The sequence below is a fragment of the Cataglyphis hispanica genome, chromosome 9, assembly GCF_021464435.1.
Source record: "Cataglyphis hispanica isolate Lineage 1 chromosome 9, ULB_Chis1_1.0, whole genome shotgun sequence".
Lineage (NCBI taxonomy): Eukaryota > Metazoa > Arthropoda > Insecta > Hymenoptera > Formicidae > Cataglyphis > Cataglyphis hispanica.
In genome coordinates, this window is record NC_065962.1 from 6434371 (window position 1) to 6462242 (window position 27872).

General features: G+C 34.5%; 2 protein-coding genes across 10 annotated transcripts in view; one reads left to right on the forward strand and one right to left on the reverse strand.

Annotated features, from left to right (window-relative positions):
* The window catches only part of LOC126851955 (zinc finger protein 62 homolog), a 70971-nt gene extending 47063 nt beyond the window's left edge, over window positions 1-23908 (reverse strand). For 2 of the 4 annotated variants that reach the window (XM_050596325.1, XM_050596323.1), the window contains exons 1-2: window positions 23608-23908; window positions 526-742 (exon numbers count right to left, since the gene is read on the reverse strand). The gene's annotated coding sequence lies outside the window, so the exon portion shown is untranslated. The remainder of the gene's footprint in view (window positions 1-525; window positions 743-23607) is intronic. The other 2 variants (XM_050596326.1, XM_050596324.1) reach the window with 1 other exon arrangement.
* The window catches only part of LOC126851948 (protein tiptop), a 141295-nt gene that overhangs the window by 2573 nt on the left and 110850 nt on the right, over window positions 1-27872 (forward strand). For 2 of the 6 annotated variants that reach the window (XM_050596303.1, XM_050596309.1), the window contains exon 1: window positions 24402-24974. The exons of 2 other annotated variants lie outside the window; for them this stretch is intronic. The gene's annotated coding sequence lies outside the window, so the exon portion shown is untranslated. Of the gene's footprint in view, window positions 1-24037; window positions 24176-24401; window positions 24975-27872 lie in introns of those variants that run through there. 2 more of the 6 variants (XM_050596307.1, XM_050596306.1) reach the window with 2 other exon arrangements.

Here is a 27872-nt window from a genome sequence, read left to right on the forward strand (position 1 = left end):
ATACATATGTGTATGTGTAGCAATGATTAAATAATTTTAATGTATATTTGACGCATTAATATATAAATTAATAAAGACAGTTTTTTAAGATATTATTTTTAAATTGAAAATTACCGGAACACAAAGAACAATTTTTTGGACATTGTTTTTATATTGAGGATTTTATAACTTTATACGAAATATAAAAGAAATGTATAATTAAAAAAAAATGAATTTTTAAATTATTATATTGTTTGACGAAATTAATATAATCATATTATTTTGATTTTTGGGTATTAAATATACCACATTATCACAGAAAATCGTACATCAAAAAAAGAGAGAAAGGAAAATATATATATATATATATATATATATATATATATATATATATATATATATATATAAACTTTGTTGTTATTCCTAAATTTGAAAACCGTAAAGAAAGAAAAAAATCGTGCAACACGTGCGCAGAGTTAATAACAGAGCTTCTCTTTATCTACATTAATACGGTTGAAAATTTTTGAAGAAAAAGCTGAAACCTACCTATCCTCTTCGTTGGGTAAGATCGAAGATGAGCCGAAGGCGAGCACGCCATTACGTTGAATCTCCCGACAGATGGGCAGAACAGTCGGCGAGGCCGAGGCGATTTGTGCGTTTGAGGCCGTGACGCGCGCCATGCTGCCTTTTCCCACGTGGGGAGTCATGAGGCGTAAACAAACTCGCCCCCGGTAGTGAAGGGAAGCCATCTTGGTGAAGTTCTCTGCCGGAAACATTTACAATTCACTCAACTTACCTTACCAAAACTCGGCCAGGCGCCGATAAATCTGGTGCGCGCGCGACGCCGCGCACATACCTCGGTGTTGCGTGTGTGCACATATAAATTTGCGGTAGTCCACGAATTTTCATTGCCGTGTGTGTCACGGTTTTTCGCTAATTTCGATTTCTTTGATTGAGCATCAAGATAGTTTCTCTGTAATTTTTTTGACCGAATATAAACGTTCTAATTAATTACTGGAAGTTGATTTCAATGAAGATCTATTGCTCATTTGGTGGACATGACTTTGATTTTAGCACGACTAAAATATGCAGAACTATAAAATTTAACATAATTTATATTTAAATTTTCTTCTCATACTTTTCATGATCACTTTAATAAATTTTATACGTGCACAATGATTCTCTCTTTGTCCTTGCCTCTTTCTTTTCTCTCTTTATATTCTCTCGTTTTCTCTCGTATTATATTATATTGAAAAAAAATAATAATATTAATTTTTTTAATATAGAGAAAAATAAAATTATTAAAATTATTTTGTTGAGATGAAATTATAAATGTGTAACTATTGTAAACATGTATCTATAAATAATTGAAAAAGTATATGCGTTATAAAATATAAAAATGGAGCACTAGTAAAAGTTTATACGTCAGTATATGCATTAATACACTAAATTCATTATCTATTTCAATATAATTATATTATTTATTTTTTAATAGATAGTTTATAATATACTAATTACACGACACATTGATTCTGATAAACATATCTCCAAAACGAAATATATATCTTTCTGATTTTCTAATAATTATTCTCCGATATAAGATGTAATTACAACAAAGATTTATTTTTATTTATTTATATTTATATCATAATCAGCATATTTTTAAGACCTGCAAGTTACTAACCAACATATTATCTGAACCGGAAACGAACGCGAAAGTTTCTAACAATGCGAAACACGATGAAGCCATCAGCGAAAGTAAACGTGCGAGTTAAGAAACAACAAAATATAGCTTGCAAGATCGGTAAACGATGCAATAATTTCTCTGTTTAATTTACGATATTCCGGTGAAAGGATCTGTAAAGTACCGTGATTTCTACGAATCGATCTATCGATTATCAATCGCGTGATCATCTTGATTGGACTCTCATATACATATAATAATATGTTTAAGCTTGTCATCTAATTAACAGTATATTATGGAGGAATGATTATCGTCCTCCATATTTATTATATTCTTACCGTTGTTCAATCTCGCGTAGCGAGAAATAAAATGATAAAATTTTCTATTACTTCACCTAGAGATAAAGATGAAAATAAATGTATATTATAGCGGCGATATATCGTTATTAATAAAATAATAGTCTGTCAAAATAATAGCACTGTTAAAATTTACAATTCAATGTAGATATATTTATATTTTTATCTGCATGCAAAAGCGAACCAGCCGTTGATTAGTCTTTTCCCTTTCCTTTGGAAAATTAAAAGCTACTTTTCACTGAAAAAAAAAAAAATAGGCGTTCTCGGAAAATCTGATAAACTAGAGGCGACTATCTATCGTCCATTGGTTAACGGATTCTGTGAATATCGATCTTTTTGGATTATAAAATCATCTCATATTAACGATGCAAATATTATTTGCAAAAGCGCAGTTTGTTAATAATACGATGAAAAAAAAAAAACTATTCTTTATTTTGTGACAATTGTTTTAAATGAGATTGAAGATATTTTTTTATTTACAATTTTTCGATAGATAATAGCTGTCTTAATTGAATCGTTATAAATATATATCTTGACCCACTTTTATTAATTAACAAAATTTTATTTATAAAGAGTTGCAATACAAAAGTTGTTTTTTTATATTGCTGCAAATTTGTACATGCCATAATAATTATTTATTATTAATCTTATGTTAGCATAAACTATCATTAATCTATATTTATTCGGTTTACATTTATATAAATCATTTGTACCTACGGGTTTCTTGCGATATTCCTCGAAACTAATCGGCTTGAGATATTGAATTTTTAGCACTTTCTCTCTCTCTCTCTCTCTGTCTTTCAATTTCTTTAAATACAATTTTCTAAATTATGCATTTGCCATACCCTATTGATAAAGATATAAAACATTTACTAACATTCGCATTCAGTGCAACAGGTGTACCTTCGATGCATCCTTTGGGCTATAATCGAAATTTGCATTATTAGTAGTTTGTCTTTATTGATTTGTTGCGTAAAAGATATCGTATTTTGCCGATTATCGAAAATAACTACCGAAAAATGTTTGTTAAGATTTTATTCTTTTCTTTTTATGTCTCTCGAGCGCGATATTAAACTTGTAAATTTTATGATATTTCGAAAAAAGGTCACTGGAAGATACTAATCGTAAGTGGCCTTGTTTTGCAAAACTTTTCATCATCTTTATTCATAAAGAATGAAGCGTGTCCACGCACCTGCGTTGCTCTCGAACAATTTTCGGATATGAAATTACAAAGCCGAAGATAGCGACTACGTGGCACGATACACGATATAGCGTATGAGATCTTATCACGTACGGAAAAAGGGAGAGAAATAGAGATGATTGATTTGCCAACAGACGCGTTTTATTTATTCAATACACTCAAAGTGTCCTCGGATTCTAATTATATTTAAAACGTCTCGTCGTTTTGTTATTATTCTCTCTCTCTCTCTCTCTCTCTCTTTCTCTTTCGCAAAAGAATTGATTTTTTACTGTTCCTGAAAAAGCAACATTATATCGGATTTAAAAGACCCATGAGATATATCGATCTCTGTATATAGGTACGGTAAACTAGTCTGAAATCTTATCGGTGGTCTGGACTCAAAGTTCATGTCTTTCTTTACAATTTTAATGAGACGCACTCCTGCCCCTGACTCACACGATGCGAATAAACTAGGTATTTCCGAATAAATATGCGTCCTTGGATTGGATACTTGTTGACTGATATTTTCATTAGTCTCGCATTAAAATTTAAAAATATTACGAGACAAAAGTTGTTGACATGCCTTAAATTAATTGGAGCTTTTAGATGCAATGAATTTGGAAATTTAGTTTCTTTCAAATTTACTTAATGTTAAAAATAATTATTTTTAATATTAAGTTTTAAAAGACAGAAAGTCAATTCATCATTTATTTTTAAGTATTTATTTCTTAGATTCTTCTATATTTTATTTCTTTTTTTATTTATTTATTTCTTTATTTATTTCTTAGATACTTCTATATTTTATAGTCCGACCACTATATATATCGTGATATTTTCTGTCATTTAGATAAACAAGTTTAGTTAGACAAAGGAGAATGGAATTATATAATTATAATAATAAGACACTACAATTTTATATGTTCATCTTTCAAACAAATGTTGCTAATTCAAAAAAAATTAAGAATCCTAAAAAATTAATTCCATCGAAACCCATATAAATTCATTTCAAATGAACACAATTATTCAGCGTTTTCGTATTTCATATTTTAACAGTTTCTAATAGCAGTGTCTAATAGATGTGCCAGAAAAATAAAACCAACACAAATATCTCTAAATAATCGATTATTCTAACGGAATATTTATTGAGCGAAATATGTATAATTTTAGTATTCTCTGAAATTCTACATTAACTCTTGGTATATCGATTCTATATATTGGTTTTTATATAGAAATATTTATAAAACAACATATGTCATAGTATGAAACATAGAATTTCTCTGGTAATAATAAAATAAACTTTTACAAAAGAAAAGTGTCAAAAGCGAACATATATATTACGACAGAGGGTTTTCATTCTTCAATCAAATGATTTATTGTAGACATTAAAGTTACCCAAACGCAATTGCACATGTCGTATGTATACACAAAGGCTGATAAAAAAGAAACGTCAGTGTTAATACAGTGGCAATAGTCTCTGAAAATTTCTGCGTTAAAAAATTAGAGATGCGGGGCGCCTACTCACAAAAAAAAAAGTTTTCTGACGAAAAGTTTTTTCCCGCGTCGCATTCCATTTACCTGAAGTGAAAACGTGCCGTTAAAGTTTCACAGCAAAGCCCGGTTGTGAAAACGTCGAGTCGTGCGTGTACATGTATCTTCATTAGAAGAAATTTTACTACCGATTCTGGTAAAAATCTCCGGCCATATACGACGAGCGTTACCTATTGCGTAACTTTAATCTTAAACAATACCGATGCATTTTTGCTCCATAGGACACCTATCCGCATCCATAAATCCTTCGATCCAATGAAAGAGCGCTGTGTCTGCTGTTGGACGTAGGGATGCGAGGAACTTTGTGACGCGATTTCAAAAGAATTGATTATAATTTAAAATGAAGAATGTTTTCGAAATGTTCCAGAAATACGATACAATTTTATAATTGACATTAAATGTTTGAAAGACGATGGGGATAGACTTCTGGCATAGTCTTCATAAAGTAATCTCGCGTGATTTAATTATAGCTACAATATTTCATTGCTCGCTCATACTTATAACATTTTACGACTCAGCAAATAGAATAGTTAAAAGTTGAAGATTGGACTGATAAAAATAGCTCGTCCACAGTACACGAATTAAGATTGTTAATCTTTAATTTTTCTCTTTTATCAAATATTATGTGTTGTATATAAAAGAATTTAATGCGCCCAATTTAATAGCTTGCTACGTAAGGTCAACGTTAAGTTTAATTATATTTATTATAATATTTTACAGTAGTTTTAATTCTTACTTTGCATAGTAATTCAAAATATTATATTAAAATATTCATTTAATTCTCGACTATATTTGTTGGATCAAAAAATTCCCAAAAAACAGAAATTTTTACGAATATATGTCATGTAATATAATATATGATTATATAATGATAATTTTTGTTTAATATATAATGCTTTAATATATAATATTTAATATATAATTAATAATATATAATTTAATATTAATTTTAATCTAAAATTTTTAATGTATAAGTATATTTTTACATAAAAAAATATTTTATATACATAATAAATATGTGTAAATAATATCTTTATATAGGATAAATTGATGTGTAACAACAAAAATAAAATAACAATGGATCGAGGAGTAAAATAATTTTTTTTACGAGAGACGAATGTGCCGTTAGACACGTTCATTTACCGCTGCAATCAAATACTTTTGTAGGCGCGCTGGAAGAAGCTGGTTCTTGAGATTTTTGCGCGAGCGAAAGAAATGATGACGAATGGAAGAGCTATCTTCGGCAGATATTAAAGACACATCCGCGTGCGAAACGATTCGATGCTTAGATTTCCGCGTTATGCCTATACATCAAGCATAGAGTCAGCTTTCTAATCGGCTCCCATTATTTCCGGTGATCATGATTTACACGCAACGCTACATCGACGAGCGAGTATATACACCGAATGCAGTATATCTCGAGATAAATGAGACTTCGCTCAAGAATTCTGTGTTTTTCCTTTTGCAATCTTCGGCCGCGACGATATCTCGCGACTAACATTTGAATTTGCTCTTATGCAAATGGTAAGTATGATCGATAATAACCGCTGAGGATGTGGCAAAAACAGATATACCTCACAATTTTCATTGCGCCGTTATACCAGATTCGGGTCATCTGGTACATGTATATTTAAACCGCATGTCGTTTACCAATGTTTATTAAGAATCTCCGAAGAGTAATTGATAGATTAATGTACCTTAAATCGTATTTACAATATGCAGATTTCGAATATGATAGACGAGAGTCTGGCTCTTGTTTTAGAAGAATAAGAATTACACGGTTTTAAGAATTTTAATCACATCGTGCATTGCAATAATTATTTAATATGTTTGATATAACGATAAAAACAATTTTTATTTGTCCAACTATTTGTAAACTAAAGAATATTAAAATAAATATAAAAAAAATGTAAGAAATTAAATATGATGCAATTCACAAATTTGATAAACTGTACGCTAACTCTTCATTTTTTTTTTTTTTTAATGTATAATTCTATTCCAAAATTTTTTTATATAATAAAGTTGAGTAAATGAATACTATTTACATGAAGAAAATTGAATCGTAAGAGTCATACAAAAATAAAATCTTAATAATTCAGAAACACATTATAATTATAAAAAATCGAACGATGATAAACAGATTACAAAATTATATAATTTCTTTTATTATTATATTTCTATTTTATATTTCTTTTAAGCTATCCGAGATATGCAAGGTACTATATTTTGCACAATCTTTTAAGATACTTTTTTATTTAATCCTATGAAAAGACCGATCGTTAATATGCTCTACAAGTTTTATAAGTTTGCATTCGAGAGTTAAAAGTGTAATCGTCCTCGTGAATGACCCGACGTTATTATAATCTTGACGTGACGCGAGAAGCGCGGACGCGCTCGTCGTCGTCGATAATACCTTTGTTCGAGATGAGTCATTTAACGTCGCGACACTTTTCGTCGTCTCGCAATGGGTGCGCACCCTATTTTTGAGACTCGTAAAATATGCCGTTTTCGTATTCGAAACGATCCGTCTCCCGATTTACACCGCCTTAGACGAGACACCGTCGTACGATCTTTCTACCGAATCTCTTTCCTCCACCATCCGTCCTTTCCCTCCTCTCTCTCTCTCTCTCTCTCTCTCTTTCTTTCTTTCTATCTCTAAGCGGCGCTAATAAATTAACCGTAGAAAAAGACGACCTCATGACAGATGTCCGATGGCCGCCATAAAGCAACTGCTGGCAACGTTCACGGGTGATGGTGTACGCACATCAAAGCGCATCCGTGCGACCTCATGCCGATCCGTATCGACCCATAGTTTTATATTTACCGAGTGATTTGTTGCTTTCCGCCATTCGATTGACGAGTCTGTGCCTCGAAAAGTACGCTACTTGTCAAAAGAATACGTCGTACAAATAAATGCTTCGCTTTTATAGTAGAGATCGAGGGAAAATACAGGAAATTTCGATTTTTGTACATGATAGCAAATCAAGAGCTAAATGGATAATTTTAGAATATGTTTAGGATGTGTTTCAAATTTATTTTTATCGATACAAGGGTGTCTACGCCCTGGAAAAATAAGAAAGGGAAGCCTGGAATTCTCAGGGAATTTTTTTATACCTGAAAAAATCAGGGAATTCTATTGGAATTTTATTGGAACTCAGGGAATTTTTTTTTATATGCAATATACATTCTTTATTTTAATTTTTAGTGATAAAAAATAAAAATATTAAAAAATTTTATCTTAAGGAAAGCTATGCTAGTTTTATTTTCAGTACGTTTGTGAATCTAGCACTTGAAATTTAGGTGACTTTGAATTTTTCCTTTGTATGAATGAAAAGCTTTAGAAAATTTCAGCATAAAAAAAAAATTATTTTAAGAAATTGCATCACAAGAAGTGTTTAAAATATTTTTTAAAAGATTCGAGTAGACAATCTATAATACAATTATTTTTCTAGAAATCTTATTTCAAAATCTATTTAATGAAATTTATTAAAAACTTCTTTTATATATCCTTCAAAATAATTGTAAGTTCTTTTGGCACTACCCTCGTAGCGATGACTAAAAATTCGTGCGAGCCATACGACGCGATACGGTGAAAGCAAACGTTATCAGCGGCCGTTCCTTCAGACTGCGAACGAATGCGTTGATCACTGGACGAGAATGCGCGCCGGTACTCTCTGGCGTAAGAGTTGACAGGCCGTGCTACTCCAAAACGAACCACCGTTCGAGCGCACGCTTAAGTGACTTTCGGTGTTTGGCCTTTGCACGCGGCGAGAGCCTTTTGCCTTCGCGACAAGTCCCGCGGCGCAGCCGGCCGCGGAGCAAGTACATAGATGGAAGGCGACAGTGTGTTGCCTGTGCGTTGGCTCCTTCTCCTTCTTTCTCCTTGCTCGAACGCCTCCCCCCCCCCTTCCTCCCCCGGCGGCTTATGTGCCACCCTGCGTGTGCCGCGCACCGTAACTCAACGCTACCAGCAGATAGCTAAGTCACAACGACAAACCGCCGGTAAATGCGCGAAACGAGGCTCTCGCTGCCCGCAAGATACACAAGCCACAAACTAGAAAGCGACCGTGCTCGTGTGCTTTATGCCCGCGCGTTTCATATTTTTTTCTCATTCTCCCGGAGTTTGGAAAAAATTAAACAACTGAATTTTAAATCGTTACTACAACGCTGCCGGCACGCAAGAAATAGTGAGTGAAATGTAGTATCTATCTAGTCGTTGGCAACTGTCAACGCGAGTGGAAGAAGAGCTAGTCCGTCGAAGGCAGTCATGTATAAAACGCCCGAACATATAAATTGTCGTATTTTTTTATCAAGCACCTTATGTCAAACTAATTAAATGACAGCTAAATCAATTAAACGATTTGTCATTTCTATCATTTCTGTCAATCTCTAATACATGATAGAAAAAAAAAAATTCGTAAATATGATATAAAACTTGAAATTTTCAATTAAAATTTCACTACAGAAAAAATTATAATCACAAACTTTTACTAGAAAATCACACATGCGCGAATAAAAGATATAATCTATATATAAAAAATCTTAATAATATTTATACAAACATATTTTAAACGTAAAAATATGCAATTGATTATTTATTCTAAGAAAAGAAAAATGTCAAGTTTATCGTTAAAACATTCGGACACCCCGCCAATAATGCGCGAAACGTGCGGCTCGGGGTGAGATGGAGGAGGGGAGGGGGAGGCGAGAGGGTAGCGGAAGAGAGTGCGAATAGAAGTATGTTGGAGGGAAGAGTGGCGGAGTTGGTTAGGACGGCGGGAGGGTGGGAAGGGAGGAAGCGAGCCGCCGCACGTCGGTGGCTTCCTCGAGATAAACTTCACAGACGAGCAGACGCACGATCAGCACGCACGCACCAACCAACCTCTAACGATAACTCGCCGCGTCCGACAAAGCGCGTCCTATACGTATCCTACATCCTGGAGGTGAGCGGCTTTCGAGAGTAATTGCATTTGACATTCGCTCCGGGACCCACGTGTTTCTAAGGACTCATTGTGTATTGGACGCAACGTCGGCTCAATAAGACTCCGAAATTTTTCCACCGCGCGATTTATCTCTGATGTAAGATAAAAATGAAGAAAAACTATTTTAAAGTAATAAACTCTGTGTTTTGTATTTTTTCTTTTTTTTTGTGGTTGTTGCAACGTAAATAATTTTTATATGCCGTCGTCTTACTGTAAGAATGAATCGTGAAAGCTCGCTAAAACTTTATAACGTACATTTTTTTGTCATGACAGTTATATAAATGAAGATTCAAACTTTTTGACATTATGTTTATTAGAAGCTATCTCTGTTGATATTTAATTTTTATCAGCCAATAATTATTGTGCAAAATTTTCTTTAAAACACAATTTTAAAAATCTATATTTAAAAAAATTAAAATTATACGTGTATTTTTCTGTAATTTATTGTAATTCTATCAGCTGTTTCGAGTACAAAGTTGACACGCTCGATTTCTATCCCGTCATCAAAGTCATCATAAAACAACAATATTTATCTCTTGCGAATTTATCTAGCGGCAATAATTTCGCGAGCAATCCAAATCCGCAGAATCGTTAAAATGATTAAATTGACATTAGAAACATTCGTTGAAAATCTTTACTTTCTCGCCAGAGAAAGATCCACTCATCCCTGTCGGGATGACATTCGTCGAGAGTAAGAGACAGGCGAAGGAGCGATAGAGAGGCACGCAGTCAAAACTCGTAAACGTGAACCCCTACGGGTAGGGGTCCGAAGGGTGAACCGCCTTGCACGTAAAGTATGCTACCCACACATTGCTCGCACACAGACGCGCTGTCGCCCACAAGGTGTATTTGAGAATTTCCAGAATGGATTAAACAGAACAATAGTCAAACTTTATTAAAATTTTTTGCCTTTTTATTTTAATAATATTTGTGATAAAATGAATCTAAAAAATGTTAACGCTTATGAATAAAAGCGTGTATAATTTTACTTTATAATAAAAGAGATGTAATTTTGTATTAATCACGAAATATAAATCGAAGGAATAATGATGGAAGTGAATAGAATTCTGGTATATATATCTCGAAAACTCTGCATATAGAAATATAAGAAATATAACTTTTTTTGCGATGTAGCATTAAACTAGTTCAAACATATACTTAATTGAATCTTGGCTGTAACAAAGAAAAAAAAAAAAGAAAAAAATTCCGCAAAATATATCTAGGATTGTATGCATTTTTTTATTAATATGAGAGAAATTAATACACAATTGTGTAAGAGTTCAGTTGAATAAATAAGTAAAACGCGATCGGTAAAGACACGGTTAGTCATATTTGACTTTATTCGAGCGAACTGGACGCGACTTCTCCAACACCTTGTAGACACACGACGCGCGTGCACGACACGCGTGTCGCAGCAACGGCAGGCAACATCGACGTCACGGCAGGGGCCGAACAGCTCGGCCCCGTGTATACGTACAGTCTAGATACTGTTTCGCGCGCGCGGAGTCGAGGAGGCCCCGAAGGGGAAGTAAGCAGTATCTCTCGCACGCCCCTGCGCCTCTCCGCCACCAGCGCGGCGCCTCTTAGGGGGCGACCCACCCCCGCCAGCTCGCTCCTCCAGAAGCCAGTGGACGAAAGAGGGGCGCCGCGGGGGACGCGGGGAGAGGAGAGGGAGGGCTTCTCCGTCCGTCTCGTCTCGACTCGTCTCGCGTGACGGCCTCGTCAGCCGTCAGCCAAGCTCCGTCCGGATCGATACGCCTGCCACCCTTACGACCCCAACTTCCTCCACCTTCTACTGCGAAAAGCAATGCACCTACCGTCCCCGCGACCTCCTCCCCCCCCCTCCCCCTCCTCCCTCCCCGTCCTCCTCCGTTCGCCCCCGACGCTCTCACCTCCTCCGCGCGAGAGCCTTTCTCTCCCTCGCCGCTTCCTCTCCTCTCACTTTGGCTGCTGCCTCCTGCCAGCGTGCGCTGAGTCTAGTTGAGTCGAGTTGAGCCACCGGCCGGGTCAGAAGACGTCTGCTGCCCGGGCGAGCGACAGCTACCCCCCTGTTCCCCCCCCCCCCCGGGGGACCCCTCCTTTCCGACCCGACCCCCCCGGGTTCGGCCACCCAAACACCCCCCCATTTTACCACCCTCTCCTCGTCCACCTTCGACCAAGCACCCCGCCGCCCTTACCCCGTAATCCCCCCCGGCCGTCCTCCACGACTCCATTCTACCGCGACGTGCCGCGAGATGGACAGCCTCGCCTCCACGTCGAATCCGCACTATACACACACGTACATAGACATATTCACGTATACACATATGGGTATGTGTATTGCGTCTCGTACTCCGGCTCGATGTTGGTTGAACCGCTACCGACATTCTCTTCTACGACCATCTCTCTCTCTCTCTCTCTTTCTCTCTCTCTCTCTCTCTCTCTCTCCCCCGTCACTATCCCTTCTCGTTTTCCTTCCTACGAACGCGCGTATCTCGAGTCCGCACTTTTCGCGAGTATTCCCTCGGTATCGAGCGGACTCTTTCTCTCTCTCTCTCTCTCTTCTCTCGAAACGCTGCCGGAAACCATCGCCGCGTCATCGGTGCCGCGGCCCGGATGGACAATGGGTTCAACGGACGGTCGTCTACTTTTCGTGGACCGAAACGTCCGTCGTTGACGTTTCTCCGTCAACGTTCCTTCGCGGCCTTGTCTTTTTGGAGTTCGTAAATGCGCGCTTTAGAAATTGCCGTCTATTCGCGACTGCATCAATGCAATCGATCGAGAGCATTTGGTTTATTTCTTTCTTATATTGCTTTATCTCACTTTTACTACGTCTTACTAGGTCGCGATAAAGAGATTGAATATGATCATATACATATATATGTCACGAGAATATAAAAACATACGATACATATATATATATATATATATATATATATATATATATATATATATGATATCCGATATTTGAATTCCTAATATCCAATATTTGATATCCATAATTTATTAAATTGCTAAAAAATTATATTGTTAATTTCAATATAGTTTATGTAATTTTATTTGAAAAAAAATATGTATATATATATATATATAAGCGAGCTATGTAAAGTAGTGTGTTTACTATAATGAAATATTTTATTAACAATTATAAGTATTTATTATATATTTTAATTAAAAATTTTATAAATATGATAAATATAATTTTTGAACTTGATAAAGAAAAGCCATCATAACTAGTTTATGAAATAAATACAACTGAAAAAAATTTTTCTTTTTTTACATTTCAAAATAGAATCTTGAGACCTTCTTAAGAGTGTTTATATAAAAGAGAGAACTATGTATAATAATTTAAAAAAATTTACAATATATATTATTTTTCTCGTTATGTAATTATGTGTAAATTAAATTACGCTAATTTATATATTAAAATCATATCTCAAGATCTTTATTTTCGATCAATATTTATTAAGGCAATACTTAACGATCATGAATTTTCAGAGCTTCTTTCTTCCTTTTTAATACCGGTATACATGCAATTTTTATAAAATGTAGTAAATATGGTAATGTGGAAAATATTAAATTCACATTTGCAATTAACTCTACTTTTGATATACACATGCCAAAATATTATAACTCTTCGTTAAATATACACACACGCATATATGTGTTTAACATGAGAGCCTTATCAATTCTTTACTTAATTTTAATATATAGATCTTTAATTCTTGTCTGATAATGAGGATAAATTATAAATCATATTCACAAATTATAGATATATGCTCGAAATAATCTCTTCATATAGATAAAAGATATGATTGATTACTCAATAGAGTAGATATTACGCTGGATAGAGAAGACAAATAAAATATATTAGTAAAGATTATTCCAGTCCTTCGCTATTTCAAAGCGGACGGATGAAAAATATATATGTGAAAATGTAAAAAAAACAAATGCAAACCTCGCGCGATCTGTGCATCAAGCAAACATGATTATTGCCGCGGGCTTATAATCGCTCGCGCTTCTCGAGACAATGTATGCGACAACGATGCGAGCTCCTCGCGAAAAGTAATTAAAATTATTCCAACTTTCTTTTTTTACTCTTGTAATATTGAAACCACATCGTTAGAAAGCACAGATTTTTTTTTTCCTATCTTCGATTTCTTTCCTGTCGAGCACCTCCTCTGTGTAAAGACAAAGATCCCCGATAATGAATCATTAGTAGTCGAGAGTCAATCGAAGATTAATTAATCGTTCGGATTCGAGAGCCAATTAAAGTTTCCTCGACAACAAACCCAAGCCGATCGCAGCTACTGGACGGTATAATGCGCCCCTGTATAGATTCTCGCTTGTGTTTCTCACTTTATTCCTTCGTTTCCGGTTCGCGTTCGCGCGAATTTATAATGACGCCGAGCTTAATACCGGCAATTAAGATCCTTCGATCTTCAACTCCGAACATCTTTGGCCAAGATTTGCGTTTATGATCTATGCAAAATTCTTTATCAACGCAAAATGCTTTTCGCTGTTGATTTAATATCCTAGAATATTATACTGATTTTTTTTTTTTTTTTTTTTTTACTTAATTATAAACGAACAAATTAATAATTTTATAATATACGATATATATATATATACATGTCTTTCAATCATTTGCTTCTTTAATTATTAGCGGTATGTTGATTATCTCAGCGGAATATAAATTGGCTAAAGAAATAGCATTCCATCTTGTCAAACTCGTTCTACATTCTCATAGAAGCGAATAATCACACAGGATTAATGCCGTCTGCTTTCTGGGCATACAAAATATAACCAAGGATAAAAAAAAATATTACACGACAGCGAATTCAACCGACAGTGAATTCTGGCTGCGAATTCAGAGGAGAGCGCGATGCGACGAAGCGAAATAATGGAGAAAGAGCGGAAGGGGAGCGTGAAAAGAGAGAGGCGGCGTGAAGAGCGGAATATATTTGGCACGTTGACAGTTCGGGCGCACTTGTCGCTTTTCCTGCCGGAGAGCAAGATCGGTGGCATAGGATGGCGCGGACACGGCTCGCGGCGATTGACAGTGACGCGAAGCCGACGTTGCGCGCTTAACCAGCGCACGTGTAAGCGTGTCTCAAGCGTGTAACGATGACGATCGCGCAGACACCGCCAATCAATCAGCTCATTACACCAATTCAATCGACGTCGGCCGACCCTGACGTCGACCGACCCCGCTCGATAATCGTCGCACTTGCCTCTTCTTCTCTCACACTCGGATCTCTCGCGTTGCTTTTCCAGTTGAATCTGTCATCGAATTGTGTTACCCCCGCGCGTTCACTTTCAAAGATTCCGCGAATTATGCACGGCAATAATTGCAGGCTTTGATTAAAACGTGTAATATTTATTTCTCAGACATTTGAAAGGTATGAGTTCATTACGAAAAAAATTTATTGCGAATTATTTTCGATTTTAAATACATCGAATTTCGTCAATCTTACTATTTGATATTATTTTAGATAGCAGATAACAATGTATTTGCAAGTTGTTTATAAAAAAAGGTAAATATATGCAAGAGAGAGAAGGAGAACACGTGCGCATGAGAGAGAGGCAGAGAGAGAGAGAGAGAGAGAGAGAGAGAGAGAGAGTGAATTGTGTCACGCATTTTATTCTTAAATTGTAATAATCACTCTCTAGCGATATTTCAAAAGTTGAGCAATAAAGTATCACCGAGATTAATAGCATTCCTAGTCTTGAGATACAACTGATCAATTTGTGTTCCGCGCCAACGCACATACGTCTAAATCTAATATTGTTTAAAAGTATCCACGCCAGTGCGGTGCGGCGATAAATATCTATCATTCGCCTTCGATAATTAATAACCTAACGTACGCGTTCGCATAGAAAAGCCACCTTACAGGTCGAAGCTTGGATTCGAACGAGAGAGGGTTTGACCGAAACGCTCGCGTGATCTTCCGTATAGCTCGTATCAACATCTTTTTTTTCTTTTTTTTTTTTTCCCCTGCCGTGACATACGCTGAAAATTATTGCCGCCGTCCGCGCTGCCTCTCCTACCCTCCTGCCCCGTCCCAACCCTTCCCCTCTCTCCTCCAATCTTCTTCGCGTCCTGTCGGAGGCGATGCCGGCCTCCCGCGATACGACGCACTGACGCCATCGTAGAGATGGGTGCCAGAGCTATCTAAGGGGTGATTTCTAATTTATGAGACTGGGGCGATGTGATGAACAGACGTCATAAAGCATGTCGCGCTCCGCGTCTGCAGCCTGCCATACCCCCCCTCCCCTGCCGCCCGCTACTCGCTCTCGACCATCCCTGTTATCGCTGTGACTCCCGAGTTTACCCCTCTCCCCCACCGTTTTCCTAGGCTCCTAACACAGCCCTCTTCCACCTTCGAAGCGAACCCTCCGTCCAACCGACCGACACCATCACCCCTCCCCCCCCTTACCAACCCGTGATTTGTGGCCTCTCGAATTCTCCTCGCGAGCTCTCTTCTCCTTCGCGAAACTTGAATTTCCTCTTCTTCTCCATTTCTCGCCTCTTCCATCCGCCTTTCTCCGTCAGCGTTTATGGTCGGATGTCCATCGACCATGGACGTCGCTCGGACTCACTCGAATCTTTTCCGGCGACCGAATAAATTCTTTTTTCCTCGTAAACGATACCGTATATTCTTTTCCAGAGATGGCAATTTGATGCGATTATTGTGTAAAGTAATTATAGTGCGCGTGATGACACTTGAAAGAATAGCTTTGTAATTTTTGCAGATGATTAATAATATCAAAAATATATATTGATCTCGTGATAAATAGTCATGAATAATCTAGTAGTATATTAGCAGTTTAATGCGAAATTTATCAAAGTTGTATGCGTAAAATTTTCCTAAACATTTCATGTATAAAATTTGTAGATATAACAACAAATTAAAAAAAAAAAACTCAAAATATTTTTATTTTTCATAATTTGTTATTATATTACAATCTTTATAATATGAAAGAGTAGCTGAAAGTTTATATTTATGCCAGATAATCTTTTTTTTTTACATTTTTTTTTTCGGATGTAATTATATAATAATTCTCTCTCTAATATATTAAATATATAGTTATATATTCATTATAAATTTAACTAAATTTTCTTTAAAAATAAAACGATCGAGTACTTGCACCGGCTTGTCAACATTTATAACGAGATTAAAAAGAATTATTTAATGCAAGATATTTTTTGTCGTCGTTGGAGAAGCTTTCCATTTTTCAAAAATGGAACTTTTTCAGTAAGCATCAGACGTCGCGACATATTTTCACCTTAATTTCTTGCTGACGACAAAACGGGATATATTTGTTAAATGACCTTAATACTATCGTCTAGATATACCGATGTATCATAGCGTATGTCCATCACAATTGACCTGTGATCAACTGCTGTTATATCTTATGCATAAGAGATCGCTCAGACAATTCTCTTTATTTTGCACGCACGGTATAACCATCTATCTCTCTCTCTCTCTCTATTTATAAGAAATGGCAACCCGATATTAAGTCATCTGTGTATACGACGATATTGCAATTGAGAGAATAGCAACTGACAAAATTACCAATTTTTCAAAATTAAAAATATCAACATAATATACTTGACACAAAATATCATATAATATATTTTAATATTATTTTACTAATTTTTTAAATTAGAATATAAATAATTATATTATAATAATGTGTATATCATATATGTATATATGTCATAGTAAAATACATATATGCATTTCTTTCGATTATTGATTGTGCTCGGCTTTTTTGGCACTTTTCAAAATTGTACGTCTGTAAAAACTATAAATTTACAGTTAGTATAGCTAAAGCTCCCCCCTCCCCTCCCCGCCCTCCCGCATACTTCAGCAAACGAGACCGTACAGCGTCCTATTATTGTGAAAGGTTGCATGAATTATTTCGCAAACGATGATTGCTAACTACCAGATTGGCCATCTAGACAGATGGCCAATAATACTCGTTCTCGATTAACAACTAACGTGGAGCCAATTTGGGAAAAATCGAAGCCAGACGCGGCAATAAGATATATAACGGTTAGCAATAAATAGCCATAGTTTTAGATTCGAATTAAAACAGTCTTGTACATACGATTTATTTATAATGAAAGACAATATTCTAATACCTGCAAAAGATTGATCATCGGAGATTTAAACAATTTATTTTTAAAAACTAACGAAGATTTTAAAATGTTAATTATATTTTTATTATTTGCATAATCTATATGTTTTACATTTGCAATCTACCTTACGTTTTATCTGTACGAAAGAAAAAAAAGAAAAAGAAAAAAGATGCGTATATCTCTCGATGGATATATCGATACGGGAGGCCAAAAAAAAACGGAAGCACGCGGTCTTCGTTCGAGTCACGGTGCTGTATCTGGCGCGACTTTTATGTGAAAATTTGTCGAGTAATCGCCTCTAACATGACCGTAACATCGTGCAAATTGTCGCGCTATACCGCGCGTCGATGCCGGCCACTCGAGACGCGATGAAACGATCAGATCGGGCATAGGTATCATCATCTCGAGGCAGGTAGTCCGCATGGCGGTTCTGGGGGAAATGCGGGAGAAGGGAGAGCGGGAGATGGAGAAGGATTGGAAGACGTTCTCCGAGGGTGGGAGAATGGTTTGAAACGTGCGGTTCACGGAACCTTTGTGAAAAATCGTGTTATAACCCTAATTTAATTTTATGGCCAGCATTACAGCGGATTGTGTTGTATATCGGGGCCTGGGCATAATGGCCGTATATGGCCGCGTATAATAATGGTGAAAGAGAGAGCGAGAGGATAGACGGGGACAGGGAATGTGCGAGTAGACAGGAGAGAAAGAAAAAAGAGAGAGAGAGAGAGAGAGAGAGAGAAACGGAGAAAAAGAGAGATGATGACGAGACGATGCGGGAGATATGGAAGAGGGAGGGGTGAGGAAGGGGAGAAGATAGGAAAGGGGGCTAATAATCAGTTGTAACGCGAACCGTCGTAAACCGCAAAACAACGAGAATCGAAGGAGGGTGCAGAGAAGAGAGAAAAAGGAAATGCTGCCGGACAACAGCAGCGGCAGCGGAGAGAATAAGAGGATTTTGTGTTTATATTTAAAGGGTTGGTGGCGAAGTGGTATTATTATCTCGAAAATGAAAGAAGAACGCGGGATTTTTTTCCTCCGCTTCTCTATCTTGGATCATATCTCTCTCTCTCTCTCTCTCTCTCTCTCTCTTTCCAGATCTTCGTATCGCGGTCCCTTCGATAGCTGTCAAACGTAACCACTTGGCGCCGCCAATCGTAAAGTTCTCCCGCCAATCAAGCGACGTCTCATCCTGTTCGATATACGAATATCTGATCTTGCAAGTAACATATAAATTATAATTGCACGGTTTGAGAGACGGTGAGATTTTACAAACGATGTGCGTGCATTTTTTTTTTTTTCTTTTTGTTTTTCGTCGACCTTTCTCTTTTCAATACACGCAGTAAACCATTTATTCCATCTATCTATCTATCTCTCTCTTTCTTACCATATTTCTCTCAATTCTATTTTCAGCTCTCATAAAATTTCTTCGCATAAACATCTGTCATTTTATTTTGTTTAAACCGCTATTAATAATTAAGTATTTTCCTTATATGCCTCGTTCATTTATTCCTATGTAATTGATGACTTTTCGATTTTTAATTGCAGTAGTAGATGATTAATAATTTTTTACAAAAATAAAAATTTATCGTACAATAATAAAAAAAATATTTTAATCAGTTGTTTTAAAATTTTGATTGAATTAAAGTAAATATAAAAAAGTGAAAGAAGCAAGATATTCACATTTGTTTCTTATATTGTGCAAGTTCTTTAAAGTTTATATTGTCCGAGTTTTTTTATAGTTTATGATGTTTATCATAATCATCATATCTTTCTACTTTTATTTCCAACATTGTTTTTATATTTTATTTTCTAAACTCTTATATTACAGTATTAATTTATATTTTTTTCAACATTTCTTTTTATATGATTTTTTATTTTTATTTTTATTTTATTTCATTTTTATTTTATTTTATATCCAAAGGGGTGTCGAATGAATATTTAAGAACTCGAAATATATGTAATAAACTCTTCTCTTACCTTTTTTTTCCCTGTAATGTAATAAGAGAAAACTGCCTACGCGTTGATATAAACTCTCGATTTCCAACATATCGATCGTAGCGAATAAAAATAGTCATTTTTACAGTGACTAAAATTGATGAATTTTAATTAATTTCTTTTGTGATTAAACGTGAGAAATTTTCCGGTTTTTTATTACATATATCCATATCTTAAGCATCCACTAGATGCCGCTTTGGCATAAATAAAAAGAAATTTAATTATAAAAATATAACGAGAGATTATAGCTATTTTATAGAGTCGATATTTTTCTCTTAAATTTTTAGATATTCTATCTTATGTTTATATCTTGACTTATTTACCATCAGTGTGCTAAGATGATTGCGTTGGATTTTTGTCGGGATTTAATTTCTAATAAGTAGGATTCATAGAAAAAGATATGGCTGCAAAGTCTTCCCCGATGACCTCTAAGCAACGGTTCAAGAGCATCCTCGCGCTGTGAGACAAGGAAACCGCGTCACGAAATTACTATAATACATCCCTCGTATCAGCGTCGAGAGTCGCGTATATTTCGTTATTATTATTGATCGGCTCGGACCGATATTAAAGTGGTCGAGCGGCCACTCTCTATGTTTACGCCGGTTCGTCCGAAAAACCATGAAATTACTGATAATCGGCCGCCACGCGGCGACGCACTTTTAACTTCTAGCGCTATATATAATCACTCCCTCTCCTAATATTCTCTTTCAGCATAGTTCTATGTCTACGCGCGAACTTTGTCTTTTTTTTTCCTAGGCAAATCAAGATATGATTTATTTTTATACTTGTATAAAAGATTTAAAAAAATGTTTTATTTTTAAATTTGAAATATTAATTTTATATTTAATTAATTGATAGACATCAACATGATTTCAAATTTTGTTATTGCGGATATAAAAAATTCTCTTTTAAGGAAAAATCCATAGATTTATATTCGCATTTTGATAAATTTTTGTTCGAAATTTTTATCAAAATGCGAAAATAAATTTATAAATTCTTCTTCCAAAAAAAAAAAAAAAATTTTTATATCTATAATAAATAAATTTTAAATCGTGTTGATGATGATCATTGATTGATAGAATCAATATTTCCAATCTATAAAAAAAAAAAATTTATTTTTATTCATAAAAATAGAAATATAAGGATTGGATTTTTCCCCTTGCCGATATCGAAAATTGAACTCGTCAAAAATAAAGCAGCTTTCATTTTGCAATCGATGCAGAACAAACTAATACATATTAATATGAATTTTTTAAGTTTGATCGAAAAAGAAATTCGCTATTTTATAATACTTGTTTGAGCATGGAGCAACATTACACCGCGATCGGCGCGCATTGCATTATTACGAGAGGATACTTTCTGCTCGATCATAAGAGACCAGCTCGAGGAAAATAAAATAGAGAAAAAAAAAAACGGACGCCACGATAGAGAAACGAGGACGATACGTCGTGCGTGTATACGCGTGTATTCTCGCGAGCGAAAAAGACAGCAGGGTCAGGCTGAGTGTAGGCAGGAGTTCGACTTCGGCTGCCGGCCGCCGTAAAAATGTCAATTAAAGTGTTTTATTTGATCCTTCGTTAGAACGTTGAAATGGAATTTTGATTTATGGCTATATCGCCCTGTCTCTCTCTCCTTACCCTCCCCTTCCCCCTACCCCCCTCCCTCTTTCCTACGCTCCGGTTTGCGTGTATATATAAGAGCGAAGGGTGCGTCCGCGCGCACACGCGTAAATAAAATAAATAGGAGGCTATAATTAGTCGGCGGGTACCGGCCACTCCGTTGCGGATCGGTATACACGACCGGTTTCGTGGGCTCGGTTAAGTACGACAAACAAATTCCTCGACTCGTTTTATGCCGATCCACCAGAAAATTCGAACTGGCAAAGGAGAACTTCGACACGGCTGATTCTCGATCGGCGGAATCAAGAATTCAAACTCCCCCCACCGTTTGCATCCCATAAACTGTCGAGTCTTTTTTTTTTTTTTCTTTTCTTAAATGCAAAAGATATGAAAAATCTCTAAATAACAAAATCTCTGATGATAGTTAATCAAGAAGACCGAAGGATATGCAAGAATAATAAAATTTCTAAATCAGCTACATTATTTTAGGTGATTGAGAGAATTAATTTTAAATATTATGAAAAATAAGGATTATAAAAAATAGCACAAGTTATTTTATAAAAAAATGTCTTACTTAGAATCTTCTCTCGCTTCATATTATTTTTTAATTTACGTATATTATATGTTCTGAGGCATTTAAATTAAATATGATTGTTCATTAAGATTATCGTTCTCTTTTTTATAGGATTGTTTTTGAATACAGTGATTTTATGCGCGCATTATTGCTATAATAATAGGCACATTGTTTCTTTTATTTTTATAAGTGTTACTTTTATTTTACAAATAATGTGTGTGCACTAATGTTTATTAATTTGCGTTGAAATAAAAAGTAATAATTAGATACGTGTACAATAATATTTATAAAATAATGTCATTTTATTTATTTATATTTTTATTTATTTTTTAATAACTTTAATAAATTGTAGCGTATAATATTATATTAATATTTTGTGTAAAAAATACTGTTTCTTAATTTTTTTATAAATATTTTTTTTATAAAAGTAGATAATTGTATGAATAACATCTTTTAAAATATTTATATAGGATATTACACGCTTGCACGAGATAAAGAAACAGAACAGCGCATGCGTACGGCAAAATGTCTTATTGTTAATTTTAAAACCATTATTTTAACCATTCAATGATATAAAAAAAAATTTACCATAAATGATAAACTTTTAATTTGCCGTTAATGAGTACGCACAAAATATAATCTTGAGAAAAATTGTAAAAATATCTAATAAAATTTCTAGATATTAAATAAACAAAATAGATATTACATAAACATTTAAATGTTTGTTGACCCCAAAAAGAATCGCACGCGTCATGAACTGTGACAAGACAAGAGCACGAGGAACGTCTAAACATATGTTCCGACTTCATTGTAACACTGTGGTCCGATTTTGAAATTCCAAATTTATATTACATAAATCAAATGGTCCGATTAGCAATACATGAATTGTTCGCGCGTTAGTTTCAATTAAATGCGATATTAATATACATATATGTATGTATGTGTACATATATGTCGCATTAATTTCGAACGCGAATATCATGTATAATTTTTATATCACCAGCTATTAACAAACGTTATATTCATTAGATGATTGTCACTCTTCATAGTACGTACATATTATAAATTTATAGATTGATTGCGTGTATAACGCATCCAGGTATGACATGACGAAAATCGTGAAAAATTCTAACCTTTACGATAGTCGAGATTGTGCATGTGCGGTAATGTAGAACGCGAATATCATACATATCTTTATATAGGTAATTATTAAATGCGTTATATTCGTGTTATACTTAGATGATTATCATTTTTGATAATACATATCAAAGATTGATTGCGTGCATGACGCATGCAAATATGACGCAATGAAAATCGTGAAAAATTCTAATCCCCGCAATAATCGAAACAGATTGTATAAATAATATATATATATTATATATATCAAAATGGTACTGATTGTAAGTAGGAAATAATTTTAATTTAAGCAACATTAATACTGCGTCAATTTGCGCATGCAAGAAATAAAATAATATTTCTAAATCCCAAGCATGTCGCAATTCACAGCAATTGCATAAAGCATTTGGAATTTGAACGTTTATTATATTTAACATACAACTTACATTTTGGATCGCTGGATGAAAATCTGAGAGACGCAAAAACTGCTGCTCGTACCGCTCCGTTCGTCCTTTTATAGGCTTCTTTCCGTTTCACTTTACCAACACTATCTCGTTTCGGCTCATCTTTCTCGTTTAATAGAAATCGTCGTGTTGGATATATGATAACGTAATAACGTCATTACGTTGTCAGTCGTCACACGTTTGAAAAACTAATTCGTACTATTGTACGAACCTACTACGCCACACGCCACATACCTTCGCGGTAAATATAAACAAAGCGACCGACGACCGGTGACCGTTGACTGACAATGAGCCGAGCCGCCGAACGACGGAGCGCCGCGCGTCTTCCCCCTCCCCCTGCCCCGCGCGTACACACGGCGTACGTCTTATTTATTTTCAGTATAATTTCTCGCGCAGTACTGCGTCGATCATCGCGAAGGTTAAACCGAAATTTTTCTAATTCTCTTTACATCGAGTAATAATCATAACCGGACTGTCTTATTCACGCGACCGATCTATGTATAATACTCGGAAAAAGTAAATCAATTATCTAATGGCCGCGTTTGTTAATGTATATATAAAGTTTATATATATATATATATATATATATATATATATATATAGTAATGTATATATACAGATAAAAATTATTATAGTATACATATAATACATTTGTATTATATATTGGATATATGTGTGTTGATATCGCGTTTAATAAAATAAAAGATAAAATATGTACGCCGCCATAGCGGCATATTTGATTCACGTAGTATAAAGTCGGAATCGGACTTGAAGCAACTTCAGTGTTTCAACGGAATTTGAATAGGTGCAGGTTAGGTTTCAACGCCCGTCCGGTCTCGTCTCGTCATTTGTGGTGTAGATTTAATCGATCGAACGAGAACTATTAGTATCGGATATCAAAAGATTTCTCGGAATCGACATTTTTAGTCGCGTCTTAGCGTCGAGTCGCACGTGTTTAGTATCGAGACGCTTGTGATCGCGATCGAATGTCACATGAGCATCGTGAAAGTCGAAAAACGGGGAATTGTATGCATCGTTATCATTAAGACTATGAAAGCTACAGTCATGGTTACATCACGATGTTAACAATCACTTATCGCATTCGAGTTAAATTACGATTAAATGAGAACTAAATGTCATTCGCGCGCGTAAATAAATGTATAGTGAAATAATTTATTCGCCAATGTCGAAAAATATATTAAGGGATGTCAAAAAAGATGTCGGGAGTGCCGAAAGAAATATCGGGCGATTGTCATATTGTGCGTGGATATAGTACACCGTATGGATAATGAGAATAAAGGACAGCTGCGTCGGAAGCTCGGGAAGACCGTAACTTCAGATTTATTCAAGTAAGTAATCATAAAATGATAAGTTGAGTTGACGAAACTGAATATTGAAGATAGAATATACATACGTGTAAGTACTTTCTCTTTCAAAGAATTATTAGTTTCGCCAAATTACTTCTCACAATCATAAGTTTAAGCAGAAAAGCATTGATCAATATTGTTATTATAATTAATAATTAAATTATTTAATTAATTAACATCGTCAAATATTGATCTCAAATATTGAAATACAATATGGTTCTCTCTGTGTGATTACTTTTAAATTCATATGTTTTATGTACAATACTTCAGAATATAAAAACTGAATCTATATTCTAAAGAATTGTTGCTTTTATCTTGTTTTTTTAAATACATTTATTTTAAAATAAGTAACTGCAATTTTAAATAATATTTATGCATATATATTCGATTATTACAGACATAATAAATAAATATATATGCATAAGAGCTACATATTATATATGAAATATATTTAAGTGTTATATATTTAAATATATAAATATATTATTTATTATATATTTAAATATATAAATATATTATATTTTATGATTTTCCCTAATGAATATTATATATACATGAAATTATATAAGTGGGAAAAAAATAAGATTTGATTATATTTATTTAAATTTTCTGTGCTTCATTTTTATATTTAATATTCTTTAAATTTTTTTTTAATTATGAATAATAATCAGAATCATATAAGTCCTTTAATTTTTATTTAAATTAATATTTAAAGTAACTTAAAAATATACAAAAATATTTATATTAAAAGCATTGTTAAAAATATTTCAATAATGAACGAAAAAAAAAATAATTGGCGTAAATCGATCCATCGCAAGGGACAGCACGTGCGCAAAATCGATTCTCTTGTGTAAATTTCGTACTAGCGAAGCCTTCCTCTAGCATTCTTGCACGCGTCCATCGCGATATCGCTCGCCGATCGATTTATTATCGCGTGAAACGGCACGCATTTGAAAGGGTTGAGGACGGCGAAATAACACCTACGATCGTGTGTTGCGCGACGCGACGCGACGCGAATGACCGAGTTAAGTGAAGAAGAGTCGCACCAGCCGTCCCACCAGCCGGCATCCAAATGTTATTGTTTATTGTGGCCGAACGACAGCTTGATTTATCAGGTGAGTCGGTCATATCCGTGTGTGAAATAGTGGCATAATCCCGTTGATTTGTGGCAACCATTGTTCGCATCGGCACTCCGTTGAAAAATTTTTTTTTACCTTTCTCGCTTTATTTCAGGTTATTGTCACTCTTTTTTTTTTCTTTTCCTCTCTCTCGCTCTGTCTTTTTCTCTCTCTGTCTCTCTCGTATTGTTTCGACAATTTTCATCTTTTACATATCGTTCATGAGACGAGTTTAAAGATCGCATTAAATTGAATGAAATTAAATTTTAATTGCACTAAATAAAATTAATAATATAATTTTATATATTTTTTTTAAATCGTATACATAAAAGATATCATATTTGACTTGTTTAATCTGTAATATAAAATATTTAATATATAAGTAATGAGAAAGTGAAAGTTTCTTTAATATTATCTATTAATATTTATTATTCTATCTATTAATAATTATTATTTTTATTATTCTTTAATATTATCTATATTAACTAAATATTATCTTGATATTTAAAAAAAGTTTGTCCATTTTCTTAAATTAATATAATTAAACACAAGCTTCTTAGTCTGAAATTATGAATTGTTTAAATAAATAATTTTCCACAGATTATGTTTACAAAAATAATTCTTTTACAAAAACGAAATTATATTTATCTAATTTTTTTTTCAATAAATTTCAAACATTTCTTAAGCAAACATAAATTATTATAATTTTTTTTTTTTTTTAATTAAAGGAGTGTAAATATGAGTATAAATAAGTAATATAAATACGAGGATAAAAATTTATTTTTTATAAATATCTTGCGGTATATCTGAAGTTTATATATTTGAAAATATAAATATTAAAAAAATGTTTTGTAATTAATTATTTATCTGAAATTTTAATTTTTTCCAACAATTTCTTATTTCTATCAATACAGCCAATTTTGTATTATACCGCCTCAATTATTTATCGAATGAAAGATAAAGGTCTAATCGATTTGAAAATGATAGATTGATAGCGCGGTGTGAAGTACGAAATAAAAAAAAATCGTGCGTGGAGTATGATTCCGTTGTTTTACGGTGATAAACCGGTAAGAATATTTTCTTACCGACAGACGCTTTCTGTTTTCTCCTTAGACATTTTCCTTCGATTTTTTTTTTTGTCAGCATTCCCGGGGCCACGGCCGGGTGTTGCTTAATTTTCCAATTGACGTTCACGTACTGATAAATTGTTGAGATAACGTGATAATGATAGAGTGACATTGCGAATAAAAGGAAATAAGCCATAATTTCTCGATGATAGATGTCAGACATTATCGTCGCGGAATCTCTTCCGAGAGTTCTCTCCGATAAATGCGTAGGTCGTGTGCGTAGTGCGTTCCCGCGAAACGTTTATGATGCATGTCGAAATCGATTCGCAATTAAAAAAGTCTCTCGGTAGCTGTCGCGCGCTTTCAATCGTCGTTTTTACCGCTATTCTTTGTGTATTTTTTTTTTCTTCTTTTTGCATTCAGGAATGCGACTGGCAGGCGGAAAATAATATGCGAGAAAGATCGCCCGCGATTAACGCTTTCACGGCCGAGGAAGTCGGGGAGTTTTATAAAGATAACGTGTCCGGTTTCACGATGACGCGAGGGGGAGTCAATAAACGCGGCAAATGTAGGCGTAGCATCAAACAATTTATTGCACGAAAGATATATAATCATCGCGTATTTATCACTGTATATTGAACCACTCTACCTATACGATTCTTTTTGCGAGGCTGAAAATGTTAAGTCTCATATAA